Source organism: Saccostrea cucullata, unplaced genomic scaffold, assembly GCF_032062105.1.
Source record: "Saccostrea cucullata isolate Sc308-1 unplaced genomic scaffold, CSIRO_AGI_Scuc_v1 ctg2496, whole genome shotgun sequence".
Classification (NCBI taxonomy): Eukaryota; Metazoa; Mollusca; class Bivalvia; order Ostreida; family Ostreidae; genus Saccostrea; species Saccostrea cuccullata.
The window spans coordinates 26,453-31,106 of record NW_026935602.1 but is presented as its reverse complement, the minus strand read 5'-3'; the positions used below and the strand labels follow the sequence as shown (position 1 = coordinate 31,106).

The 4,654-nt window shown below is 31.5% G+C and overlaps 1 long non-coding RNA gene across 1 annotated transcript; it reads right to left on the bottom strand.

Moving 5' to 3' along the window:
• Window positions 1–1,733: 1,733 nt before the first annotated feature.
• On the bottom strand, window positions 1,734–3,506 carry LOC134243371 (uncharacterized). Its single transcript, XR_009987020.1, has 3 exons — window positions 3,396–3,506; window positions 3,051–3,172; window positions 1,734–2,316 (listed from the first exon to the last, which is right to left on the bottom strand). It is a non-coding gene; the product is annotated as an uncharacterized LOC134243371 (long non-coding RNA).
• Window positions 3,507–4,654: the final 1,148 nt, after the last annotated feature.

Below are 4,654 nucleotides of genomic sequence, written 5' to 3'. Positions count from 1 at the left end.
GAAAACCTGTGTCTGTCGCTATGTAAATAACGTCTCAAGGGAGAATGCCGGACGTGCATTCAGTGCAATAGTTAAAAATGCACAAACACCCTATAATATTTGCATGTATGGAAAAAATCCAAATTAAAATACATTTCAACAGTTTTGTTATTTTCATTACCAGTATATTTATACAAAAATGATATATATATTATATATAAAGCAAAAAAAAAATGTGTGTGTATTGAAGAGCACTGGCTTAGAATGATTTGAACACCTTACTGAATACTCATTTCTCATTGGCCTTCCTTTTGCCACGCCCACATATACAACCAAAACCATTAATATATGTTCATCTCATACTATGTGTTCCCACTCTACTACAAAACACGAGAAAAAAATATTATCTGCACCAGGATTGCCTATAACTCTCTGGATTTGATGACATAGATTTTTTATATGTACATTGATATTAATGATATATTAATTAATAATGTAACAGTGGGAGAAATTGGCATATTGATAAGTTTCATTTTCCAGACAAAAATATTCTGTATTTTGGCTTCTCATCATATGATGAATCAGATATACAGCACAAACAATATCCAGTTATAACCCTAAATATAAACATTATATTGAGCTATTTTTGACTTTTGTTTTCCTTTAAACATTCAGATACATGTGAGACAAAATAAAAAAAAAATACAGATGATAAGTATAAATTTCACATTTCTGCTTATGAAATGGAGGTCCCATTTCACTTTAAAATATAATACCGGTACATTATTCATTCTTTATGGTGCATGTACATATATAAAATAAACTTTGCAGTTTAAATTGAATTAAAAATGTGAAAAAAAAATTACATAAAAGGCTGTTTGATTTGCGCTTAAATACAGGCTAATAACATCCTCAACTTGTAATGCAAAATGATGCATTTTACATATTCACAAACACAAAAAATGGTGAAAAATCTATTAGAATATATGCAAGGATGCAGTTTGCAAAATGCATGAGATCATGTATAAGTCAAGCTTCACCTAGTGAGCCTGTCTGTGCTTGACTTAGTTTAGATTATGATTTTATGTCTGTGGTATATGTTAGTGTGTTTGCATATGTGTCCAGCTTCACACATTTTCATGTATGTGCTCGACTTCACACGCCTTGGAAAATATGTAATAGGTTGTGGCAGATGCATGTGTATTTGTGTATGTGTCCAGCTTCACACATTTTCATGTATGTGCTCCACTTCACACAATATGTAATAGGTTATGGTAGATGCATGTTTGCATGTATTCAGATATACGCATTTTCATGTGTGTGCTCGATTTACATGTCATCAATGTAAAATATGTATACATGGTGGTGTAAAACGTTTACAAGTGTATGATGCACACAGAGAAAAAAGTTCTGTGTGTTTTGTTCTGCAAGAGTGATCGTATAAATAAACTACAATTATGTCCTGTTGAAAAATTGACAATCATAATAAGTAACATATTGATTTTACATAACTGTACTGAAAATTACACATCCAGTTTAAATTACTGTACTGAAAATTAAATTTGTGTGAAAACTCTCTGGCTGAATAACATTCAAAATCATGAATGCTTGCATGTTCATCTATAAATCTCCAAGATATTTCCTAGTTAGTTTTAGCACCGCACCGAGCGGTCTTACAACACATTTCATAATGTCAATTTGCATGATGAATTAATTTATCCTTGTTCCTCATATCTTGAAAATAGATGCCGAAATTCTAATCTACAGTTTACTTACACAGCACATCACAAATAGAAACATTCAGGAAAAATAATTCATAAAAAATAAAATCCAAGTAAAACAATTACATGTACATATAAATCCAAGAAATATTAGGTAATAGTCCAAGTAAGTGAGTAGCTTTATCTATCTCTAACAGTTCTATCTACTAAGTCTTCTATATTTCCATCTTCTTATTCTAAAATTCTGTCGCACTATATATATACTCAAGATCCATTCCTGACGATCAGGAGCACATTACAAGATCCTTAAGATCAGGAGTCAATACACAGGTCATTACAATCAGCAGGGGGTTAGATAAGAGGGGGCGATTAATATACAGATAAGATTTATAGCATAAGTGTAGATGATAATGTGTGAACAATTAAGTAATGAAAAGTGATTTACAGATCTATAAGATATTTTAAATCGTTACAAGTTTACATATTCTTGATCATATCATTGATAAGAGTATATATTCTTGATCATGACATCTGTATTGGATTCCCCTCTCTGACATCTTTTCTTGTTCACCAATTAGTTCAACAGTCATCTAGGTACTCAGGTGTTGTACAAGTCCTAATAATAATCATTTTCAAAATTATAAAGAAAACAATACAATTTTTAAGGAGGTTTTTATTACTTCTATTGAAATTAAAGCACAAGCTTTTGAAGACATACTTAAGTAACTTAAAATATGTATAACTAAACATAATGGAAATTTAGACAATGCGACTCAATGTCAAACATATGAATGTGATACATCTGCAATATCCATGAAACTTACTGAGATACTTAAAATGTTTGTGGTATGCTTTCACTAAGCTAAGCAATATATAAACATTTCTTGATTACACGTTGAAGTCCAAGGCTAAAAAATTAAGTTTCTTTTCTGTAACATTCCCAAAAAATGAAGAGTCGGTAGGTCGGAATTTTTTTTTTTTTTTTTTGCTTATGAATGGTGAAACATCCCCAGACTGAAAATACCAGGTGTTATATTTACAGTGGACACCCAACACGGCATCCAAAATGGCTACCTAGCGGCAGAAAACAAACTTCAGAAAGTTGTTGGGGGAAACTGTTGTTACAATAATGATTACTATTTATATTTAAGGTAAATGTAAACTAGATTGACATATTTTATGTCTCAAATTAAGCTACAAGCTATTGTTTTAATTTAATAAATGGAATCAGCTGATTGATCAAACAAAGTTTTGCCATTTGTCAGGGAAAAAAATCCACCCAGGGATAATTTGAATGGGTCGGATGGGTTACAGGAAACAAACATCATTTTTTTTAGGCCCATTCCTCACCTGACTTGCACATTCATATGGATTGGTTCTATGCTGATAATTCCTTTCAACAATCTTCATCACAACATCTGAAAGTCACCCATCTTCAAAATTAAATCTGCCGCTCACCTAAAATGTATAGACTCCCTGTACAAATGCATGGAAAATAAAATTTTGAATAAAAAATGAATTATTTCTTATACCCGGCCTCTTTAAAAAATGTGAGAAAATAATTGAATACTTTTCTTTAGATAAAATCATGTAGTGAGTATCCAGCAATGTTGAAAAAAAGTTATCTCTAGAATTTTACATTTATATTGAATGAAAAATGCATTGTTCCCTCTACTTAAAGAAAACTCAAAAGACATTACCTAAAATGGAAATAAGGTACAACTGTGACTGGTGTCTCAGGCACAACCAATAAACACAAGACCTTTCCATCCTTAGCAGCATGCATTAGCTCCACATTCCTTGTTTTTATAAAAAATATAAAATGAAAATTTTACAAAATGAGAGCGAAGAGTGTTACATGTACTTGGGGGAACAGAGGAAGGAATTTTGAAGTCAGATTACCTATATTTCTGCCAGTGTTGGGACGGATAAATTTCCATAATAAAATGAAACGAATTATTCGTAACAAATAAGACACATGCATTACCTTGCAGTCACCATGGCACATTATGTATAAACATTTCTTAATTACACATTTAAGTCCAATCCTCACCTGACTTGCACATTCATATGGATTGGTTCTATGTTGATAATCCCTTTCAACAATCTTCATCACAACATCTGAAAGTCACCCATCTTCAAAATTAAATCTGACGCTCACCTCTCAAGTGTATATAGACTCCCTGTACAAATGCATGGAAAATAAAATTTTGAATAAAAGATGAATTATCTCTTCACCATACCCGGCCTCTTTAAAAAATGTGAGAAAATAATTTAAATACTTTTCTTTAGATAAAATCATGTAGTGAGTATCCAGCAATGTTGAAAAAAAATTATCTCTAGAATTTTACATTTATATTGAATGAAAAATGCATTGTTCCCTCTACTTAAAGAAAACTCAAAAGACATTACCTAAAATGGAAATAAGGTACACTTGTAACTGGTGACTCAGGCACAACCAATAAACACAAGACCTTTCCATCCTTAGCAGCATGCATTAGCTCCACATTCCTTTTTTCTACAAAAAATAAACAATGAAAATAAAAAAGAATGAGAGCGGAGAGTGTTACATGTACTTGGGGGAACAGAAAAGAAGGAATTTTGAAGTCAGATTAATTATATTTCTGCGTTGGTAATTTTCTCATGGTAGGCTGAGTAGCTTGAGCCTATACAAAAGAAATTGAACATTTTATACGAATACATTTGACAATAATGACTCCCGAGCAAGTCAAGCACTAAATAATGTAAATGTTTGTTCAAGTAACATTTCACGATACTTATTATTTGATTTTTTAAAAATGTGCTTGTACCAAAGAACTTTGGGATCCTCAATCATGTTTTGTCATCTTCCTCGCCCCGTCTTGATGTTTTCCCTTCAACAATCTGCATACTGATTTCACTCAACCTGTATTTTAACAAAATGGACACAATTAAAATACAAAATGTTATAAATA